The sequence below is a fragment of the Arachis ipaensis genome, chromosome B5 (genome assembly GCF_059453495.1).
Source record: "Arachis ipaensis isolate K30076 ecotype BB chromosome B5, ASM5945349v1, whole genome shotgun sequence".
NCBI classification, from domain to species: Eukaryota; Viridiplantae; Streptophyta; class Magnoliopsida; order Fabales; family Fabaceae; genus Arachis; species Arachis ipaensis.
In genome coordinates, this window is record NC_142440.1 from 120,895,201 (window position 1) to 120,921,458 (window position 26,258).

General features: G+C 28.5%; 1 pseudogene; it reads left to right on the forward strand.

Annotated features, from left to right (window-relative positions):
- LOC148565594 (uncharacterized) overlaps positions 1–24,604 on the forward strand; it is a 64,859-nt pseudogene extending 40,255 nt beyond the window's left edge.
- The last annotated feature ends 1,654 nt before the right edge of the window (positions 24,605–26,258 follow it).

Below are 26,258 nucleotides of genomic sequence, written 5' to 3' on the forward strand. Positions count from 1 at the left end.
CGAATTTTACCTAAAACTATAAAAACACAAGAAAAACTCAAAGTAGCATCCAAAGGTGAATTTTGCACTAAAACTTAATAAAATATAACTAAAAATAATATAAAATCAACTAGAAAAAAGGTATAAGATGCTCACGCATCCATTATCAAAATAGATAAATCTTGAATACTTTCACGAATTTTAAAAAAAGTCAGATTTTCATGATTTGGTCGAATTGTGATTTTAACTCCTTTGGTTTTTAATAATAACGAAAAGAGATTTGATTAACTAGATAAAGACTTTAAAATAGTAATTTAAGTATAAATTCAAAGATTTGGGGATAAGAGAGTAAGTTTGAAGGTTATGCTTAATTAAGATGTGAGTATTGACATTTGGTTTCGATGGAGGTTTGATGATTATGAGCGAGTTTAAATAATATTGAGTATGAGATTGAGAATGGATTGAGATGAGAAAATGGTGATGCCTAACGATGATTTGAGTTTGATAGATAAGTTGCGGTTGAGGATTCCCCCTTAGTTATTGTGGTTATAAAAAGAGACACAGGTTTTATGCCTGCGAGGTGTATAGGGCACTCACCCTTCGAGAGATACAGGTTATTCTGCTTGCGAGATAATAAAAGTGATGGTGAAATCGTGAATGGTTATACGATGATATGACTGGGTACTAACCCTACAAGAAATACAGGCTATCCAGCCTGCAAGGTGTACAGAGCACTCAACTCTGTGAGGTGTACAGAGCACTCAACTCTGCGAGGTGTACATGGCACTCAACCCTGCGAGGTTCCCTCTATCTACGAGGTTTACAGGACACTCTCCCTGCGAGATATACAGAGTATTAACTCTGCGAGGTAACAAGGTACTCACTCTGCGAGGCTATGCAATATGGCGAGTAAACAGCAGAGAGGACAATTCCGGGTTAGCTACCGGATTTGTTGGGTTTGGGTGTATAACCGACAGATGATATCATCGGCCATAAGGCAGGCATACATCATTTGCATATGTTTGATTTGTTTGGGCTTTCTTATTTGTATTGGTTTGCCTAATTGTTTATGCCATAATATGTGATTGTATGCCATTTGCCTTACTTAAATCTACTTGTGTATTACTTGTCTGCATTGCTTGTGTTTGTACAACTGAGAAATCCCTCATACTAACGGTGGTGACATTGAGGGTTGTTCTTGATGTTGATGATGGGGTGTTTGTTGAAAACTGAGTTTTAATACTAAATTGTTGAGTTATATGCTGATAGACTATGGTAATGGAAAGAGATAGGTTGAGTGGAGAGTTAGATAAAAGCTTGAGTGTGTATATTGTGGTTATACCTAGTTTCGAATTTGAATGGGGTAAGTTATTGGTAGAAAGCCATTTAGACACGCCAGTGGTCCTTTTCAATTCTTTAAACTATTTATTGTACTGATTTGTAAACTAAAGAAGTTTCCTTACGACTTTTCAAAGTAATACTTTCCATAAAACTTTTCAAAGGGTTATTTCAAGGATAAACTGCTCTTAAAATGAAACTAATTCTATTTGTAAGTATTTCTTTGCTTTGATAGTATTTCTGTCCCTACTAAAAACCTGCGAGGACGATGTTCTCACTCTTTACAGGATTTCTTTTTCAGTGACAGGTTCAGGAAGTTTTGGCGCGAAGTCGCAACCGATTAGGGTTTAGGGTTTATATATATATATATATATATATATATATATATATATATATATATATATATATATATATTGGTTTAGTTTGAGATTCTACTCCTCGTTATTTGTCATTTTGAGATTTTTAGAGGGACAAGACCTGTATTTGAGAAATATTGAATAAGTCTATATATTTAATATTATGTGGATATAATTATGTGATTATGTGGTTTAAAGTCAAAAAGGCATTTTGATTTCTTAATTAAAACTCAATCAGATTTGCGAAGGCTCAATATTAAATAAAAATAGTATGAAACTAAAGTATTAGAGTTAGGTAATGCCCGGACTTCTAGTGCGATCATGAGGTGCTAAAAATTTGAGTGTTACAACCTTTATCAAATTTAGTAGCTGATGCATGTCCAGCCGTGTGTTGGTCTCAGTCTCATCTCCCGTGGGAGTTTCTTTATGAGTCTTTCTCTTACACTTTGTTTTTTCCTAATGCATCCTCTATTTGATACGCGGTTTTGCTTTTTCGATAGCCCAAACATCTTTCCAACTAAATTTATAAGACCCTGTAGTGGACAAATTATAAGCTTTATTTTCGTTAGAGCATAAAAGAAGTGATCCAATTAATATATCTTTCACACTTATCACTATTAAAAGATTATATATCTATTATATGTCTCATCGAATGCGATGTGCTTTCCTCTTAATCCATCGTCTTCAGATCAGCAAGCGACCAGTCTCTAATCTATGGTTCTCTTCCATTATATCTTTCTAAATTTCCATTCTTGTTAGCATGGAGATATATAATCTGAAAGTGATAGCAGTTACTATAATCAAAGTATATTATAAATTAACAAATAACAAATCAAAGGTTAGGGATATATAACTCACCATCAACGCGAACATACAACCATCCATTGTCTTTTGCCCTACATCTTGAAATCTCTCAACTCCCGCAATTAGCTGATCGTAAATGTACCTGGCCCAATAGATCTGCCTTAGGTTTGATACATCCATGGCAACCCGTATATGTATGTCTAAAACGATGGCTTTCAACGAGGGAAAGAACAAATACTTCGATATCAACATGATAAATTGTTTTCGGAATATGATTCTATCGTCATCGGACTGCATGGAGCATATGATAACATCCTTTTTCAAATTGGCCTGTGTCTTTTCTGTGAAGCTGTTAAAAAGTCAGTATTCTACTGGTGTTTCTGAATTTTTGAGACTCTCCCCTGCCAAACAGAAAATGAGTCAATGCATAAATCTTTATTGGCTAATTTTATATAAAATATATGTTCAATAAGATTGTTGTGAATTTTTTTTTTTTTGCTTTTCTCCCTATTTTATTTGGAGGATTACTTACCATGGTTGGTAGTCCAAAATACCACGCAATGGATTGAACTGTTACGGGAATTTTTCTTGTGCCAATGATCAATGACTTTTCATCCCGACTGTATGATGATGCTAATGCCACCATCATATCTTGGTTGACAGCCCATTCAAGCACATATAGCAGCTAGCCAAAGTCCATGTTCTCCACCTCCCTCCTTTTCTCTCCGCTCACTTCTGAACTTAAATACTTTATAACTGAAGCCATGTAACATGGCAAACACCTAGATACCAGTGTTTTCTACACAAACAATCATAATCAGCACATAGTGACAACCGAAAATAAATTCGGTATTAACATTTACTATTAAAGCATAACACCCCGAGTTTCTTGTTAATTCACCACCAACCATTTAACGTACCTTTTTTGGTCCACCTGATTTTTTTGGCGATCCTCTTTTCGGAGTATTACTCTTAATACTTGTTGACCACCTATTCAGGAGCAACATAGATATATACTTAAATTAACCATTTAACTTAAACATAAGATCCCAAAATATTTATTACTAGTATAACTACAATAACATCTTTACTTAATATAACTAACATAACATTCATGATTAAAAAGTTTTTAACTTTGGCATTACAATATCACAATAGTCCTCCACACTATCATTTACATGTCCAACTATTGAGGGCTTACTATTAATCTCAAAAAAATTTTAAATTCGATAATTACCTAGACTAAAAGCTTTGCTTGCAAATAATACTTGAACAAAAGAATAATGTCAAAAGGATCAAGGCCTCTGTGCCTATGCATTTAAAGGAAGGATTATCAGTCAATTTCACATTTTCATGGTCATGATTGTGTCTTCTTTAATTTCTTTTGTCCAATAAAATATTTTTATTTAGATAGCATAGCATTATTACTTAGAAAGCTTTTGTTGGGATTTCACGTATAAACTCCCAATTTTATTGGCAATGGATTCAGTTAATGGAATGTTTTTTCGGTAAACATACAGGGCCTAGGCCCAGATAATTACATAAAAAGACAAGGTATGGGGTATAGTTGCCCCTTTACAATCATCATTGAGAGTCTGAAAATTTATCTACAAGTAAATGGCATAGGCAACTAGAAGGAGTTTTTTGTACTTAAAGCGGAAGGGTTTGTTAGATTTGGATTTTATGACTTTTGGGGACATAAATTTACAATCTTGTATAAGTGTATAGTATAGTGTTTTGATTCATCGTGAAAACTAAAAAGGCTGAAATGAATACAGCTTGTGCAATGTGGTAGAGATAGTACTACTCTATGCATTATCATTGTTCTGTTCTCTATTTTACACTTAAATTAAAATTTTAAAATAAACAAAATCTCCTCTTCAAGTAACTAGTGATTCAGTTAATAGTTTACTAATGTCACTCACTGCATTCATTCTCTCTAGACGCATACATAAAGAGATTTATTAGTTGAAGGTATTAGAACAACAATAAAAAAGAAAGTGTGGTTTCTCTTATGCCTATTTTTTTATGAAATATTATCTGAATATGTCTTTTTTTCATAAAATTTTATTCATTTCTTTTATTTCTTTTTTCTCATAATTTTTAAATAATTTGAATTCAATAACTACTTTACAATTTGACACACTTAACATTATTAATCTCTTAAAACAAAACATACATAACAAGCAAAATAACAAATCAAAAAAGGTTAAACTAAAATAAAATAATATAAAATAAAATAAATTTTCAAATTATACATACACGTGAGCATTGTGTGGTACCATAATAGCCGATAAAAAAAGAATCAAGAACAGTATACAGGTTTGATTTGCAACATATTTAAAGGAGTAAAAATTTTTGCTGATTATAATAACGATAAAATCCATCTTTTTTTTGCAACTAACCTATCATCTCCACCTACAAAACGCCATTTTTGCGATTGGAAGACGCGACAGCTTTTTCCTCCCCGCAAACCCCTCAATACGAAATAAAAATTAAAAATTTCATCTTTTTCATCTAATCCAAACACATGCAACAACTGATAATGAAGCACTTTTATGCCAATTAATCGAAACATGCAAATAGATAACATACCTCTACGAGTATAGAAGACAATGCTATATAATGCTCCAATGATGAAGCTACGTTGTTTTTTTCTCTCTGCTTCTTTTCGTTCTTCTTTGTTGCGAGTTTATAGTTGGAATAGAATTGGGGAAAAATTTGATCTTTTACTTGATTTAATGTGACAGATTTTTTGGAAGTTCACTTTTTAGAGAGAAATTGCATTTTAATGAAAATGAATGTGATCGAAAAATGATAGAAATTTGATTTAGGAGAAACTGAAATATATTTTAAGAATAACATTAATGACTTCAAGTATATAAAAAATGGTGAATAATAAAGAGATAAGTGATAAAAAGATATATATCACACATTTATCATAAGAATAATTTTTTTTGTGTTATCTCTATTGTATATTATTTTTTGGCTACTTAATATTACCAGACTAAAATTAATGACTAAAATTAATATGTATATAACACAAACATTATAAAGTTTAAAACATTTACATAAACTAAAAAAGTGTAAAAAAACCATATAGGTCTAAAACAAAAAACATAAATAACTTCTGAGGTTAAAAAAAATTAAAATGCATCAGTAATTACACATCTTAACGTTAAAGGTAATTAAAGTTTTCGTAAAATCTAGTTATAACATTAAAGCTCTTTAATAGTCTGGAAATTACTATTCAAGTTTCTTCATTCTTGGATGGGTCACAATTACCATAACTCATATTAAACTCCCCCTGTCAAGTCTAAGGACCAAAATAAATTGTCATTCAACTTTACATGTATACATTTATAATTTATTTAGAATAACAATTAAAGATTCTCATAATCATTTTTTTATGTTCGAGTGCAGTTAATGCAATTAACGGATACTTTTATTACCAAGTTTTTTTTTTCTTTTATCTAATTATTAACAAGGATGGATTACCATTTTTGGCATTAACTTAACTAAAGGTTTCCAAGGTATTTTTTTCTTTAATAAGTGTAATTACCTGTTATGCACGTGAGAAGATTGAAATTATAATTTTAAATTATTTTTTAAAATTAATTTAAATTATAATAATTTGATTAATAAAAAAGTAACATGTTATACATTGTTTGTTTTTTTTAATCTAGTGTTAATTGAATTAACTCTAAAATTGTTATTAATTGGTTTTAATAATCAACTTTCTTCAATAAATCACAATATATACTGAATGTGATCGTAAATAATATAGTAATAGTTAAATCTACCAACAAATATATTGGCTATTATCACACTATAAAACAAATTAAATATAAAGACTATAAGCACTTATAAATCTATAAAATCACACTGTTTTTTATTCGTGCAAGGGTTTACTTATCAAATAAACTTCAAATATAAACAAAAGATATTTATAAAATTGACCTAGCATCACTTGAAAAAATCATGAAAATAATCAACTTACCTTATCATCCATGAGAACCATTTCTATGTAAGTCGTCTTCTTCTTGTCAAATTTAAATGAGACTTTCTATAACCTTATAATTCTTGCCTTTAATTTTCAAACTTTTTCATTACATAATCTACCATAGGTAACACTTTGATAGAATGTAGTTAGTAGCCCTTAGATATAAAAAATAATAAACAGAAGAATATCTATGTCTGAGGTACGAATTTTCTAGATGATAAATAATTATAACAATTCACTACTATGTATGTATGTATGTATGTATGTATGTATGTATGTATGTATGTATGTATGTATGTATGTATGCACACACTAATTATACACGGTAATAATTAGCAAATATTTTCAATGGAAATACTTGCTACAATTAGGTAAAATTTATGCCATTATATTTTATTAATCTTTATGATTAATTCAATAGAGATACTTACTCAATATATATGTTATCCATATTAATTATATGCCAATATTTTTAGGAAAAAGCTAAAAGAGGAGATATATAAATATATATAATATTATTGCTATATAGAAAGCATACATAAATTGTTATTTTTTTTATTATATTATATAACTTCAAATTATAGTATCATGTTATTATTAATTCTAGATACTTGCTATAATTATATTAAATTTAATTATAACTTTAAATAAATAAAATAGATAACATTCAATGTTATTTTTTTTATATTCAATATTTATTGTAAATATAAAAAGTAAAATAATTAATGAAAAATATGAACAAAAAATAAAACATATTAATTAAAATTCAATTTGTTATCTAATTAATTTTGTGTCCATACGATATAACTTTATGAAAATGTTATGAATCACAACCTTTTTTATTCTACAAAAAAATACTATATGTAGCCTTTAGTAGTACAAAAATAATTATAAGAATTAATTATTGATATTGATATTAATCACAACTAATTATTGATACCCTAATTTTTTTAAAAATATATTTTACTTTTTTAAAATATAATGCATGTACCGTGTAGACTTTTATTATTATTATTATTATCCACTAATTGATATCAAATTAAATGGGTCATTATTAATGTGTGCATCAACTATCTTCTAATAAAATTATTATACTTGAATGAGAATTAGAACTATATCAATTGATATAATTAGAATGATTAAAAATATTGATGATTGATAAGTAGTTTAATAACGCATTGAATATTGATTTGATATAATTATAATAAAAATATTTTTTTAAATTAATATAATCATGCATTATTCATTCATGAGGCAATTGTAATATAATTAGAATAAATTTATTTGAGAAAAAAAAGAATTCACGTGTAATTTCTAGAAATTATATATATATATATATTACGGTAGTTTTTTTTAATATATATACATATACATAAATAATTATATACATATACATAAATAAAAAAATATATGAAATATATTTTGTTAAATTTTATGTTACCGATTATTAAAAATATTTAAATTATATATATTAATTATTTTTTGTTATAATTATTTCGTTTTATATATATGATTATTTCTTATTTTATAATTGTGCAATAATTTTTTATTTTTCATATCTATATATATTCCTCAATTTCGGCCCCATTCGATGTGGGACTTTACAATCCACCCTCTAAGGGAGCCCAGCGCCCTCATTGGCACATCGATCCGGGTTCTGGCTCTGATACCATCTGTAACAGCCCAGACCACTTACTAGCACGATATTGTCCGCTTTGGCACACAAGGCCTCACGGTTTTGCCTTTGACGACAAGGATGATAGCCGAAACCCCCCACACTCACTCGTCAAAATGCGTCATGCTAGGAAGAGGTATCCACACCCTTATAAGGCATGCTTCGTTCCCCTCCCCAACCGATATGGGACCTTACACTTATTAACAGTTTTTTTAAATAGTGTTGTTTTAATATTTTTAAATATATTTTTTTTAATAATTACATTACTAATCTAAAATGTAAAATGAGAAAAAAAAGGTAATACATATATCCAAGAAAGAAAATAAACTTAAAAATAAGAAAAAAAAGAAGAAATTTTATATTAGAAAATGTAAAAATAATATATTAAAAAAGAATAATCGTAATATATAAATTGAGTCAACAATTTAAATTTCTCTAAAACTAATTTAATCAAATACCAATATTAGAAATAAATTACTTAAATAATATTTAATCTATTCTAGTCCTTAGACACGTATAGATTAGAGTCATTCTCATAAGGACAACCAACTGAAACAACATCGTAAGTTCGAACATTTATAATTCATGCAAATTCAAACTATTCCCTTGTTCTTTGAAAACCTTCTGAATCCCTGATAGAGTTGAATCGCAATTCCTTTAATGGAAAAAGAGTTACGGAGGTGGCTTTGATATGTGGGAGACCAAAATCTGGAAGTCACTATTTATATTTGAGTGTGACACCCAATAAATCCTAAAGACCAAATAAAATAGTACCCCTGCTTTTATTCTCATTTAATTCTAAATCAAAAATAATAATGACTTATTTAATTTATCATTTATCATAATAAATGGGTTGACCATTATATAAGTCATTTAATGTAAAATAGCTTAATTTACGATTAAAATTATTATATGTATTGTCCATAAATAGATTAGAAAATAATAATTTCGTTACAAAATAATCATTCAATTTGAATTACAATTAATTGATTGATAGAAATTATAATAAATTGTATGATATTTAAATATTATAATGAGTTAAAAGAAATAAATTGAAAAATCCTATCAGAAATAATATTAGAAAAAATTCTTTAAAAATAGAAATAGCAATGGCACCTTGAATAATTAATTCAATAGAATTAAATTTAAACGAATAAGATGATTCAATCAATTATATAAATAGTAACATATTTATAAATATTAATAATGAAAACAGTCTCACTAATGTATATGATCAATACAATAATTATATGAAAAAAGTAAAAAATAACTAATTACATAATTGCATAATTTCAAGATTCTATATAGTTGAATCTAATGGACAAATAAAAAAAATTTATGTGATAATGTCCTAATATTTTAGCATACTATAAATCATATTATAAATTTATATATCATATTATAATTTTAAGTCAACTCCTTAAACACATTATAACATAAACCATCTAAAAAGATACACTAGATTAACAAATATCACATAAGTCACAACATACACTCTAAATTGTCACGATATTTCAAATAAAAAGAGTATCAATACAAAGAAATCAATGAATATAACTAAAATAAAGAGTAACAAAGAGACACACAAAAAAATAATAATAAAGAGAATCAATAAAATATTAACATATAAATCACATATACGAACAATGTATATATTAATTGTGAATCTCAAAAAAAAGACTATATATATATATATTGAAGTACACATGACAAAATAGAATGTCACAAAACAAAATTATAGTAAGATTATTTAAAAACAACATAAAGATGACATATCTTTTTGGTTAACCAGAAGCTAAAAGAAAAAAAAAAGTATGCGCCTAATAATAAAAATAAACAAAAATTAAAAGAAATATATAAAAAAAAAGTGAAATATATAAATAAAGATAAAAGAAAAAATTAAATAAATTACAAAAATTGTACCTTAAACATGAGAGAAATGGGAAGGGAGGGAGAGAGAGAAGGAGATAAATAAAGATAAAAGAAACAAAAATTAAATAAATTACAAAAATTGTACCCTAAACATGAGAGAGAGTGCCACATTAGTTCTATCATTAAGTGGAAAAATTTGATTTCTAAATAATAGAATAGAATAAAATAGATAGATAATAAAGATATTTTCTTAAATTAGTATAATTATACATTATTCATTAAATATTAATTGTAATACTGTAATACAATTATAATAAAGATATTTATCTAAAATAAATTTATTTAGCGAAATATAAATTGGTTATTAATAATTAACCGGTGCCATTATCATATCATTATTATATTATATTATTATTATCAATATAATTAAAATGATTAAAAATATGTTCGATTGATAATTGATAAGTAGTTTAATAATGTATTAAATATTGATTTTATATAATTATAATAAAGATATTTTTCTAAATTAGTATAATTATGTATTATTAATTAAATGTTAATTATAGTATAATTATAATAAATATAATTTTATAAAATAAACTTAGAAGAGAAAATAGTGTATTCATTTTGGCGGAAAAATAGATTCATGAGGAATTGACACCACACTTCTATTAGTTGGGGGAAAACTCAGTTTTAGTATATTAAGTAGATTTTAAAAATTTTCATTTATACTCATGGATATAAAACTTTACATGTAACGACTCAACTTCCAGCACGACATGATCATATCAAAAATAAAGTATTACTAATCTAATTTCTTCATTATCTACTTAATATTAAGTCTTTACATGTTAATATGTCGATACTCTTTCTAAAAAGTTAAAAAATTTTTCAAACACATATTCACATACTTAATATTAATAATACATTATAGTATTACATGCAAGACCAATTACAAAATCTACCTCTCTGAATAAAACATCAAGTAACAAAGTAAAAGGAAAATAAATTCTAACAACCACTCAACTTGCAAACAAATTCTTTTATATTTCGGCAGCTTCATAATAAACCTTCGTACCTGTAGCTAAAAAGGTGGAAATAAGAGTAAGAACTAGGAAGTCCTTAGTAAGGTCGGGGTAATAGTTAAGTTCATTTTATTATTATTAGCCAGCCGCAACTAATAACATGACACATACAAATATAAATAATAAAAGAACACAGAAGTCAATCAATCATACAGCACATACAAAATCACATAATTACACAACACAAAGATATGCACAAATAAACATAATGCATTTCTAGTCTTACGCAGGCCATGAACTCATGTGTAGGTTATCTTCGGGCACAAGTTCTAGATATAGCTTTCCAGATGCATACAGTATCCATATAAGTCTTATGACTAAGCCGCATACAATGTAATTTTTAAATGTGTTATAATATGCTTACATCTGGAAAACAGTTCACAATGTGTGGGCGTCTCCACTATACATTTGGCACTAAGACCCAAAGAAGGTTGCATCTGCTCTCCTGTGGCAGACAGTCTTTTAAAGTCTTTTTATCTTTGCCCTTTTCTCTCCTGTGGCAAAGATCCATTTAGTTAATACATTCTTTTCTTTTCTGTTCTCTACTCTCCTGTGTTAGAGGTTAGTTAGATTCTTTTAATCTTTGTTTTCTGCTCTCCTGTGGCAGAGATCCCTTTAATTAATACATTCTTTTCTCTTCCATTTTCTGCTCTCCTATGGCAGAAATTCTTTAAATTCTTTTAGTCTTTACTCTCTACTCTACTATGGTAGAGATTTTTTTTTCTTTTCTTTCTTCTTCTTTTCTTTCTTATCATTCCACAATATAAATTATCTTTGCATTATTTTCTCGTCTTTTCCTATGTGTCTTATGGAAAGAGAATCAAAGATTTTTAATTTAGATTTGTCTTTCTAAAATTTTTAGGCCAATTTTTTGCTTATCATATTATTATATTATAAATAAAATAATATTTTTTAAATAAAATACTAATATATTATATTGCTACAAGAAAGCTAGTATTAATAATAAAAGATTATTAGCATTATTATTATTATTTTATCAAAATCTGTTTATCAACGTCCTATTCTTTAAAACTTTTAGAAAATATATTCTAACATCAAGCTTTTAAATATTTTATTTTTTAACCCAATATTTTATAAAATTACTAATTTTAACTTCATATTTAGAAAACTTACTAATTTAATTCCATATTTTTAGAAATAACCTTAAACTCTTATAAAATATCCGGTTTACTCCGAAACTTTTACTTTTTTACTCAAAATACCCCAAAAACTTATATAATTACTATTTTTAACCCCGATCTTTTATCAAATTATATTTTCATATTCAAAAATAATATGTGTGTTGATGACAAATACTCCTTCAAAACCAAAATCTTCTCTGGAAACTTTCAAAATATATAGTTGAGTTTAAATCCGTTTTTAAACTTTTCGGTTACCGATTTTATACAACTTTTAATTTAATCTCTCAACCATCAAATCTCACCAGTTTCTAATGTTCCTCAAAAATATCCCATCTCCTAATTTCATCAAACAATTCGGTTTCTTCTGGCCTTATCATGGCCGAACCATAAATTCCACAAATTCATCAATATATTACAAAATTTCAACATAAATTCAACCAAGTTCAACCAATAATCAATCACAACATCAAATTACTTAAACAATACAAATTTAATTGACAAAAATTATCATAACCCTACCTCCGTACGAAATCAAAATAACGAAAACTCCAAAGAAGCTTTCTAACTGAACAATTGAAGAAGAAAACGTCAGAAATCGACTATGCTTCCTAGTACAGCAACCAGGCGAACTGTGCAAAATTAGGAGAAACTCCAAAACCGTCAACTTCTCTCGAACAAAAATGATGTCAACATGTAAAAAAGAAAGATACAAATACTTTAATCGGAATAAATTTTTTTATTGTAGTTACAGATCACAAAAAATAAATGTCGAAAAGTTTATGTTTCCATGAAGTTCACGTTCTCTTTCTCTTGGTTTTCTTTCTTTTCTTTCTCCAAATGGTGTGGCTGAATGAAGATGGAATGATGATGATAACTAGTAATTTGATTATCATGTGTCATAGTTATTAAATGGAAGGGTTTGGTGTCATGAAACTAAGTTGCTAAGTCAGGAATTCAAATTATAAATATCTTAAACAGATAATTCTAAAAACTAGGTATATTAAAATATAAGTAATAATATATATATAGGGATAAATATATATGAATTACTAATACACATAACATTAGTAACATAATAATAAAAGATATACTATGAAGCATTAGCAAAGTTAAGTTTACTGAATAGTGCCAATATTTACTCATACCGACAGATTTTTTACTTAATAATAATATTAACTAAAGTTTATTTTAATCAGAGCGGGCAAAAAAATATTAATAATAATTATTTTATCTTTTCTCAAAATATCTCGTTATAATAAAAATTATATGAAAATTTTAATTAATTTAACTTTAGTTATCATAAAATCTATTATGTAAAATATCTTATTATAGAAAAAATTATATAATAATCTTAATTTATCCAAATTTAAATGATAATAATTATAAAAATTAATTTAATTTTGCCTAATAAAATAGTGTCTAAGAAATAGTTTAAATTAATAGAATAAATCATAATTAATTTAAATTTTAATAGTCATAAAATTAATTTAATTATTATTCTTAGTAAATTAGTTTCTAAAAATAAGAAGGTCCAATTAATAAAATAAATTATAACTTATTTATATTTAGATTTTTTCAAAAATGCGAGTCGTTACATTCTACCCACCTCACAAAAATTTTCGTCCTTGAAAATTGATACAAGATAGAAGAAATTTAAACTAATTTTACTTTTGAACACATTAGAAAAAAGCAAAAAGTTTTGGCATATATAGTTTCCAATACCAAGAACCTCGTATGATTTGAATATAAGAGAAAAGTGTGATGTGAAGTAGAAATTATAAGATGATTCGATGATCGTTTTGTTGTCCCAAAATAAGTTCAAGATCATATCAAAGAGTATAGGATTCATGAAAAAAAGTATAAACAACAACAAAGAGAGATAGTCTAAAAGATTCAAGCAGATATTTACAAATAAGGTCAAGCAAGGATACATGCGAATAAAGGAATAAGATTGGAAAATAAGCAAATCACTTTCCAGAAAAGAATCCAAACAAAGGACTTCAATGCAATTATAAAAAGAAAAAATGGTGTACCAAGTCAGGGGATACAGACAAGTATTGCAATTAAAAATCGAGTTAATAGTAAAAAATCACCTCTAACATTCTAAAAGACAAGGCCCATTAGGCTAAATCAGGACAGCAAGAAACCCACTAATACTTTTCAAGTTTAGGGAGAGTCATAAAATTAATATTTAAATTCGAATTTATTAGGTATATGTTTAGTTTGTTTTGTTGTAAGGGTTCGTTAAAAGATTTGATTTAGTTCTTATTTGCTTAGTAGTATTTTTAGGAATTTAAATTTAAATCAATCTAATCTAATCTAATAAGACCAAATCTGATTTAAATTAAGTTATCTTATCTTTTAGATGATTTATTTTCAAATTAGATATCAGAAAGATTTGGCCTACTTTTAGACAAATCTGTTAGGACATATTTAAACACTCTTTGTGACTCATTCTAATTAATTTTTTATGAATAATAATTTCTAATTGCTTAATGCACGTTTTTCATTGTGTGATCAAGTGAGGTGAGTAATTTTCTGTGCTTGTTGCATGAAGAAAATTGAAGGATCTAAACTAAGGTAATTCTATGTGTTAGTTCTTTCATTTTTTACCCTTTGATCTAAGAAGTAAAGAACAAGTTCTTTGAAGGTCTAGTAAGAAATCCCTTCCGATGACCTAGGTTACTAAAAACAAGTTTTTTAGAGATTTAATAAAAAAATCTTTTTTCTATCCATTCTATTTTTGCTATTAATTTTTCATCTTTTTTGTTTCGCTCCGTCTTTTCATCCTTCATTCTTTTCAAACTTTTTGAAGTTTAAAGACAAACTACGAGTTATTTCTAAACCAACCGCAAGTTTGAGGGAAGGTGTAGAGATAAGTGAAGTTAGCCTTGGTCAAAATTCAGAAAAGCAAGACAAGAATAGTGAAGCTTCTATTTCCCTACATAATTGATTGTTGAGTCTCTAAATCTATAAATGATTAGCTAGAGTACTAGTAGTATATATAGAGCACTAGAAATAATTAATTGGAAGGAGTGTTGTATTCATTCTATTGCTAATAAATCTTCAATAGTTCTATTATGTTTTCTCTATTTGCTCTGCTTCCTTTTTCCTCTGCATTTCATGTTGCAAAACCAAACATGTCATAATCTCTTCAGTTGTAACCCTTGTTGTATTGTCACGATGTTATGTAACACCTATAACCAATTCTAACTACCATAAAATTTTTTAGTTTAAAAAAATACACCTCTTCATGATAAATATGATCTAGTTTTTGCTTAATGTTGGATTGAAAAATTGAAGAAGATATTTAATGCCATGGAGTATTGGAGTGTATAAATGCACAAAAAATAATCTTTGCTACCTTTATTTTAAAGGCCAATACTATGGTGCTGAAAAGAAATTTTTTCAGTTGATACTGAAATTATGTGTCATAAGAAAAAGAACAACACGTATTAATGTTGTTGGTAAAGTCCTAGAAAATTCTGCAGTGTGTCAGAGAGTACTATATGAGATAATTAATTACATAATCTCAACTCATGCGTTTAATGAAGATGATTATGATCTTGGATTTTTTTTTATGGTCCAGCAACAATAAATTGGGCTTACACTAAGGTTTGGCTTTTTTGGTTGTATTATTGAAAAAAGATGAAGTGATTAAAATATATGATGGGTTATAAAGAAACTTTTTTTTAACATATCTTTTAAAGTGTTTTATTGGGCTAAATTTTTTTGGTCAGTTTAACATAGTAGGCAGTTATTTTTTTTATTAAGAAAAATAGTAATTGTTAATTTAATTATTGAAATTATTATGACAAAAAAAACTAAAAATGTAAAAAAGAATTTATTACTACTAAATGTGTGTTTATATTGAAGTTTATAAATGAGAAGTTGCCAAAAATTAATTTTGATTAAAAATGAGCTGAGATTAGCATTGTTTATGTTTGTCAAGTTTTTATATTAAAATAGATTATAATAAACTAAGAAGTCATTTAGATTATATTATTCAAAATTATTTTTAAATAAAAAATGATTAAAAAATATAAATTTAAATAATTATTTGAATTAATCAAGTTTATAATAAAAATTAATATTTATTTAGTGAATTCAAATTAGCATAAGAAATTGACAAAATGTATTTTATATCAAAAACATAAATAATTAGTATACGAATAATATATGAAAATATACTTTATTAAATTATATTACTCATAATTTATTTAGTATTAGTTGATTTAATATTGTTTTGAATTATAAATGTTACTTTAATATGACTCTATTGTTAGTTAAAGTTAGTTTTCTATTTAAAAATAAAAAATTTATAATTTATAATTTTTTAAATTTAAAAGTATTGATAATTAACGTCGTAGAATAAATTTTAAAATAAGTAATTTTAATTAAAAAAATATACTCCTAAAATTTAAAGGTTATTTATTGAGTATTATTAGTAGAAAATTATAAAATTTAAATAAACAAACATAGCAGAATAATTTTAGAATTTGAAATCATTAAAGATTTGAAAATAGATAAATTTAAATTTTAAATTTTTTTAATTTTAAATTTTAGAATTTGAAATTATTAAATGTTTGAGAAAAAATAATTTTAAATTTCATATTTTATTTAATTTTAAAAGTATTGGAAATTAAAGTTGCAAAATAAATATTATAAGTAATTTTAATTAATCAAGTTAAACAAATGTACTATTTTAAGAAATGAGAAGTTTAAATTTAAAAAATTAAAATATACGTGATAGTATGTGTCTAACTTAATAAAAAATGAATTTTTTTCGGATACGCTTCTGACACACCTAAATATCATCACGTGTTAGTGTATCTAACTTTATTCTCAACGTATATTCTCGAAATAAATTTAAGAATAGTATATATTATTATTTACTAAAATAAAAATATTTTAAATACTCTCTATAATTAAAATAAGACACTAAAATCAATTAAAAAATAAATTTATGTTTTACTATCAATAAAATATTAAAATATCATTATATTTTATGTAAAAAATATTTTATATTTTATATATATGTGTGTCCTTATATCTTATAAAATTTTAAAATTTATGTATCGAAATGTTTTGTGTCACGTCGTATTTCATGTTCGTGTCAATCCATCATAAATTCTCTTTAACATTATCATTCATATTAGGAGCCGAACATGTTAATTCTGGGACGAATCTAAGAATCTGAATTCTTGTTTACAAGTGAGGCTTAGTTTAACTCTATTATTATTATTATTATTATTATTATTATTATTATTAGAGTATATACCCATTTTGGTACTCAAAGAATTTTAAATCAGACATTTTAGTCCCCAACTAAAATTAATTACTCGATTGGTCTCTAACAATTAATTTCGTCAGTCACTTAGGTCCTTAGTTCTGTCAACTCTAACGGAAGACAAAATGGTCCCTAAAAACTTTAACATTGGACAAAATGATCCCTGACAACTCTAACAAGGGACAAAATGATCCCTGACCCCTTTATTCGAAAACGACACTGTTCTTCCCCAATTTTTATCATATCTCGCATAACCCTAACATTCATACTCTCCTTCTTCACCTTCACAGTCTTCTTTTCCATCTTTTTCTTCCTCCTCTTTAGCTCCAACATTAAGCCATGGTGTAATTGTCACACGTGTCGCACCTACCTCAACATGTCATGGACCACACACTTCCTAAATCTTTGTGACTGGTACATCCACCTCCTCTGCACTTCACCCACCAAAAGCATCCACTTTCACGTCTTTGATAACATCACCTCCAACCCCGACAACGTCCACGATATCCTCAAGACCAAGTTCCACAACTACTCTAAGGACATGCCTTTCTCCACTCTCTGGCAAGCAATATAGATTGTTGGACATTAGGACATCATGAGAAGATTCTCCTTCAACATGATATGCAATTACTGAACATTGGTTCGGAGAAGAAGCTGAAGGAAGCGATTGAAGTGGTGGACAATGTGGTCATGGAGATGTTAGGGCAGAGGAGGAGGGAGATGGCAACAACGACGACGAGTCTTAACAAATCAGACTTACTGTCTAGATTCATGGGATCCATCAAAGACGACAACTAGTTAAAAGACATAGGCATTAGTTTCCTACGTATGAATTGGTTGAGAACAAGTTGAGGATTTTTTTCCTGTGAATATTAAATTTATAGAGTGTGCATTGTGTAGTTCGAAGTTACATTGTTAGACTGTAAGTGTTATGCGAGATATGATGGAAATTGGGAGAGAAAAATGTCATTTCCGAACAGAGGAGATCAGGGACCATTTTGTCCCCTGTTAGAGTTGTCAGGGACTATTTTGTCCTCCGTTAGAATTAACGGAGTAAAGGACCTAAGTGACTGACGGAGTTAATTGTTAGGGACCAATCGAGTAATTAATTTTAGTTGGGGACTAAAGTGTCCAGTCTGAAATTTTTTGAGGACCAAAATGGGTATATATTATTATTATTATTATTATTATTATTATTATTATTATTATTATTATTATTATTATTATTATTATTATTATTATTATTATTATTATTATGGGTAAAGTATACTTTTTGTCCCTAAAGTTTGACAAAAGTTTTAAAAATACCCCTAAATTTTATTTTGTTTCAATTTTGTCCCAAAAGTTTTCGATTTGTATCAAATATACCCTCAACGACTAAATTTTCAAAAAATTTAAAACCAATCTAACAATAATACATGAAAATTATGCTTGATTTTCTTGTATTAAGGGTTATTATTATTGAATTAGTCTTAATTTTTTTGAAAAATTAGCCGTTAGGGGTATATTTGATGCAAATCAAAAACTTCTAGGATAAAATTGAAACAAAATAAAACTTAGGGATATTTTTTAAATTTTTGTCAAACTTTAAGAACAAAAAATATAGTTTACCCTATTATTATTATTTAGGTCTATATCATTTTTTTTCCTGCTCCATATATAGTCCAAAATTTTATTAACATATCGTATGGATCACACAATGTTCAGACCAAACCAAAAAAACAAGTCCAAACTCATATACCAAAAATTTCACTGAGACAGCAAAAAAAAGCCCAGTAGATTACCATGGGATTACCAATTACTAATTGTAACCAACACTTACCGATAAGGCGACAACTCCTCTGATAGTTTTTGCAACTTCTGCGGATGCAGTAGAAATTTTTGCAGCGACACAACACGCGTCTACGTCTAACGTAGCCACTTTGTTTCAGCAGGGGAGGAAAAAGTTTTCATTCAGCACAATAGCACAACCCTAAAAAATAACGAGGCTAGTCTAATAGTAAAAAGATAAAAAATTAAATAGAAAAAAACTATTAATAAGATCAAAATTGACTTTATGAGAATAATTAATCTTCCTAAATCAAGTTTAACTAATAAATAATAAATATTAATTTATTATTGGTTTATTTTTTTCAGTAGAGATTTTTTAGCCGAAAATTTACTTTTAATGACAGTGTTACATGCTCCGAAAAAACTCTTATAATCGAATACTAAAAAAGTAGTGTCATTGATGAAATCCAATCCCAATTATATCATTCTCTGTAGCAATTTCTTCCAGCTATCTAACTAAAATTGTTGAAAAATAAGTCTTGATTGGTTAAAGCCCTTGATTGAATCCTCATCAATCATTCAAGTGGCATTATATTTATAGCATATCATTTTATCTATATATATGTTCATGGTTGCAAGCATTTAGCAGCAACACAATTCCTTCACATCCTAAAGCACAAGAAACTCAAAAACTTACTTCTTATTTTCATTTCTGAGGCTAGTATTTCATCGAGTTACATAGGTTTTGGTTTATCCAATATGTTTGTTCTTTATTGAAGAAACTGTCTAGTAGTGAAAAGTTGAATGATTCAAAACTAAAAAGTGGAAAGAAATATAGTTTTGATATTTTGAAATCTGATCAGATGTTCGATGTGTTGCTTAAAGATAAACAATTGATTCTGCCTGAGGGTAGAACATTGCTTTTCGTGAAAGATTTAAAAGGAAAGCCTTACTGTAAATTTTATCAAGCAACAAGTCATTTGACTAACAGTTGTGTCCGTTTTAGGGACTTGATTCAAGAAGCAATAATGAAAGGACGGTTGAAATTCGACGATAGCAAGAAAGAGATGAAGGTTGACATGGATCCTTTCGAAGTCGATGCTAGTTATGTCGAACCCTGCCTAGGAGTAAACATGGTTGGCATGTCCTATGATTTTGATGTGGCTCTTGACGATTTTGAGTCACAGGTGAGATCTGTATATCCTAGAACAGGGGATGGTTTGTTGGACTTCTTAGTTTAGCAAAAGATCAAAGACCGGGACGTATCTTTGTGTCCACAGTGCAATGTTGTCTTTGATGCTGAAGCAGCAGCAATTTTTGAGAAGGAAAGGATGAAGAAAGAATTGACTCATAGGGAAGAGCAAGCACGTCAGAGGCAGCCAATTTGACATGTAGAGAATTCTAGCCCAAAGACCCCCCAGCATGATGTGGTTACACCTTTAAGCTGATCCCAAGCTATAGGTGTTCAATGGATTAGGAATTGTCAGGAATTCCAGAGGCGTGATCATCTGTATCGATGTAATCCTCAATTGGGGCATCAAGCACCTTCTCGAAATCAATATGCCTATTATCGAGGACGGGTCAGGGGTTATCCAAGAGGAAGAGGTGGAAGGAGAAGTTTCAATCAGAATAAGAAACTTCAACTAGAGGCAGGAAAAGAGGTAAGCAAGGGGGCAACGCCTTATGTGCATTCTCGAATTGTCTGACCTTCTGATGGAGAGACTTATCCTAAAGAAATTCCATCGCCTGCGAAGATGGAAAAAGGCAAAGCAGTGGCTCAGTCCTCGAGAGTTGATAAAAATAAAGATGTCGATGTTGATGAAGAGTATTTTGATGAAACCCAGGTCCAAATAGGAAAAAAAAGTCTCAATCCATAGGTTGGCCTCCCCACGTAATCGACCTCCTCCCATGAAATCGGATTCGACACAGAGTCCACCCTTAGGAAGTCGGGAACGAAAGTTACCTGGCAGATAACACTTATTCAAATAAGTAACTGCCCCTAAAATCTCTCAACCCACTACCAGGAGCCATATCTCAACTTCCGTAAGATAAAGGGACGGTTATCCTCCTTAAAATGTGGAGCTACTTCAACGGTGGTTATTGGTTCACCACTATAAATACACTGACACCCCTTAGGTATCTCTAAATTGCAATATTCTCTAAACTTGGTTAGACTCTTGCGGAGTTAGGCATTGGAGTGTCTTTGTAGGTACCACCCCCATTCTCTCGCGCGCACACAAGTCGGTCGGAGGCATCCTGACGCGAACCTAGTCAAAAAGCTTCCTCGTTCAGACGACTGGGTCAGAAACAAAGACTCCAGCCCAGTAATCTCCGATTACCCATCGTAACAAGTTATATACTCACTTATTCTTTATTATGGATAATTACATTACATTACCTGCAATAGTGTTATTTTCCAACAAATACATAAAGTAATTAAGAATGTAACAGATGTAAACTAATTAAGAAATTATTGAAATTTAAAAATAATAATTATTTTATTACAAAAAAAAATAAAAAATATGTATTCCAGCGTAAATATAACAAAATATATTTTATTATTGTACCATATTATTTAATATGTAGTTTGATATTCTTTAAATATTATGAAAAAATGTATATTAAAATCTATTTTTAAACTACTTATTAATTTTATTTTGTATTTTTGTAGTGACTAGTATAAAATACATACTGAAATATAAATACACGTTGCGAATAAATTAAACTACAGACATGTTAACACAAAAATATAATAATGGTTGATTTTAGTTGCCAACTTTATTGTAAAAAAATTATTTTTTTATAACAATATGATCGTAATATATGAAAAAATATAGAGAAAATTTCACTCCCATCCCCTACGAGATGCTAAAATAACATTCACCTCCCCTTTATTTTATAAATATACATTTTCCTCCCTTCTAAATTTAAAAAAACCTCCTCTTTAATTCATTTTTTAATTTTTTTGTGTTAACTAGTACTAAGTTTATTCATTTTTTAAGAAAAAATGAATTATTTTTTTGAAAAAATATCTAGCAACAAAAAATTTTATTTTTTATCATTAAATTTTGCTAACCAAAATACCCTTTAATAAATTATTCTTTTATTGATTAAATTATATTTTTACTGAAATATTTTCAAAAAAATTAATAATTAAATTAATTTTTTGTAAGATACCTACCCGTCAATAATTTTTTAATTATTAAATTGTAATTTTAATATAATTTTTTTAAGAATTATTATTACAATATATATTAATTTTTCGATAGCAATATACATTATTTTAACATTAAGTAAAAAAATATTTTTACTGTTAATATGTATAACAATTAATATATATTGATATTGAAAAATAATCTGAGTAAAATTTTTTATTTAATATTAAAATAATATTTATAGATATCGAAAAATTAGTAGTAAAATATGAAAAATCTGTTAACGAAAATTTTGGTAAAATTATAATTCGGGGGAAGTGACTTTCAAAATGCCCCCGAATTATTCAAACGCCGACTGAAATGCCCCCGAATTTTACCCTAGAGATAAATGCGTTTTAATAATTTGAGACCACACCAACAACACGAACGGTCATTATACATAGTTTTCAAAACATGCCTCAGAGATTGTAGGCGAATTTTTAGAACTATATTCCAAAGAAATGAGACTTGTTATTTTTTAACGTTGTTAATTTGCTTACGAGTATGTAGTTTCCTGGGGTTTGTAAAACGTGTTATTAGTTGTTAACAAAAAAAAAATTTGAAGAAAAATATGTACTCCACCAAGGACGGACTTAGATGGGGCTAAGTAGTGGCCTCGGCCCAAAAATTTTAAAAAACTATACTTATATTTGAGACACGTGTTTAACAAAAAAATTTATGTAATTTAATAACTTTATATATATTATTTTTTAATATAGGATGGATTTTTGTCTTCAGTTTTTAATTCACCAATATTTTTTACTTAACTAATTTAATATCAAACCTAAAGTCTTTATTACATTTCAAATTAGTTTTTACGCAATAATTTTTATATTTCCTTTAAAAAATCATTTTTATGTCAATATATTTAACATTTATATTATTAAATTAATAATTACTTATGTAGGTATATTTTAATAGCCATATTTTATATTTTAGATATTATTTTGTTGTAAAAAATACTCATTTTTCTTCTAAAATTATGTTGCTAAAAGAAAAATTTTTCTATAAAGATATCTTATACCTTGTATTTTATGAGGGTACTGTGTCTTTTAAATAATTAATATTTTATAAATTATTTTCAAAATTTTTTATAATTTTTAAAAGAAATAATTTTAATTAATAAGATATGTGATCATTTGTAACTGACCACGCTATCAATTATTGGTATTTTATAGTTCTATAATGTACTATTAATATTGTTATATTTCTTTTACGTAAATGTTATAGTAAAATTAAAATTGTGAAAAAAACTATAATTATACATACATATATATTTTGATAAATCTTTTGAAAAAATAACTGTAATAACTATATGTTAATCAATTTTATGAAAGGAAAGAAATTAACTAAAATTCGGCCCCTTCTTATTAAAATTTCTGAATCCATCCCTGTACTCCACGAAAAATTACAAAATTTTATGAACAATAATGTTTCATTTTTTTAAACATGTGTTGTAACAAATTGTATGAAAATTAAATCTGTAACGTATTTTTGTAGAAATACATACTTAAATCTTGTGTTAAAAAAAATTTAACCAATTTGGAGTACAGAAATTAGATGGTCAATTTAGTTTATAATTGCGTCCTACACTCTTTTTTTTCCAACTTTATATCAAAAAGTCTCTACTTAGGGGGTTGGTTAGATTTTATTTATTAAAGTGAGCTACATCCACTGAAGCAAAATTATTACTATCCAAAAAAATTTTGGTGTACAAAGCCTAACAGGTCTGATCCATGATCATGTGGGCTAACCTCTTCATATGCCTTGTTAGATATAGAAAGATAAGAAATTTAATAATATATATTTAAATAATGAATAACTTATTTTAATAATAAATTTGGTGGAACTTGTTTCAGGTGATGCTAGGAGAGTCTCTGTATAAAGGTCCTTCTTTTCTATTGAAACCTGGTCTGGAGCCAAGGTCGAAATACATTCACAAGAGGATGGAGTCAGGAAGGCACCGTCTTTATGTTGTACGACAAGGACGAATTTCTGGGATATACACAATGTGGGTAGATTGTAAGCGGCAGGAAAATGGTTTCAGGGATTGTGAGTTCAAGGGGTTTGCCAATGTTGATGAGGCAGAGAGCTGACTCCGTGCTGGGGGTGTGTTGTTGGCACCACCACCCCCATCCCCACCCCCACCGGAACCCCCATCACCCCCTCCTCCACCGTCACCGCCACGGTTGGGTCTGCTAGGAAGCTCGGCGATTGTGAGTGGTAGCTCTTTGGCGACTCAGCTGCATACAATGCAGGTACGTGCTTCTCATCGCAAACGGTTGGAAGCAGGCGGGGTTCATTCAAATCACGAAGCATCACTCAAAGGTAGATTCGAGCCCTGGGTAACACTTTGATTAGGGTGTGGATGTTCATTTATTTTGGTAATTTGTATGTCCGTTCTCAATGTTTCTGAGTGATGTACTGCTGTACCTTTTGTGGCATTTCAGGTAAGGCAGGTGAAGCAGATACATTGGGACTGATTTCATTATCACGGAAGACATGGAAGTATATCTTATTCGGATTTGTTGTCACTTACGTCTTGATTACTCGGTCTTCACCAGGCATGAGTCGTACTCTCAAAACGGTGAGCATTTACATGGTTACTGGGTTGTGCTTCAGTCTGTGAAACATGGTCTCAACTGGGTAGTGAACGGCTGTTTCTTGGAGGATGAGGCGGAAGCAAGGCAAGATGCTGCGTTTCAAATGCTGGACAAGGTTTTGACAATGACCGGAAAGAAAATTTCTGATTATAACTTCAGAAAGGTGGGAGCTTTGCAGCGGCGCGTTGAGGAACTCGAAGGTCAGATGTCTATCCCTCCGTATCACCGAATTCGGGAGCTCCAGGAAGAGAACGTAAAGATGCGATCTGAGCTGCAAAAGTTTCACGAGATATTTGATGAGTAATCGTTGGACTTAGCTTAGGTTAGTTTACTTTGGATTAGATTTGGCTGCTTTGTTTTATGTTCTTAAGTATGTTTTAGTTGACCTAATTGAGGTTGTGTGCTGTTCCATTTTGAGGTTGGGTGTGTCGTGTAACTCATGTTTAAATTCTGATTATGATTAAGTTAAGCCGATGTAAATTTGGGGATGACCCTCTGTTAATTTCCTTTGAAATTTTAAATATTTGTCATTTCATCATTGGAATTCAAAGCTGAGCTAAATATATGCTAAGACGTTTTGCCTCAATGACTTTTCCCTTGTTGTTTCACTTCAGTAGCGCTGTTGCTCTCTATTTCAAGTTTTTTGAATAGCTTGTACTATCAGTTCCCTGGTAGGTAAAGAATGGGATAGTAGACACCAGGGTAAAGATTGGATCCTTCGTGTATTTGGATGAGAAGGGGTTCTTTTTTCCATGATAACAGCTTGGTCCATCAGTTATCTAACCCCTAAGAGGTAGACCAAAGTTATCGAGACATTGAGTGCAACATACGTTTCCAGTGACTAGTCCTATCACCTTTCAACTCAGTTTTGATTAGAACGCTTATTGATTACGGTGCCATGTTTCTTGTGTTGCTTAACTAAAATTTTTGGTTGTAGCTTATAATAGAACGAGTTTCAATGAGGCAGTTTGATTTTTGGGTTTTTCGGTTTGATTTTTTGTGAACCCGATTGAGACTGCCGTTGTTTGCTTAATCTTTTGGCATTCCCAAAAACAAGATGCCTTCAGCCCTTCCGTCATTGAATATGAATAATATAATTACAAACGTGACTTTATAAAATGCGCTTGATGGTTGTTTCCTGCAGATT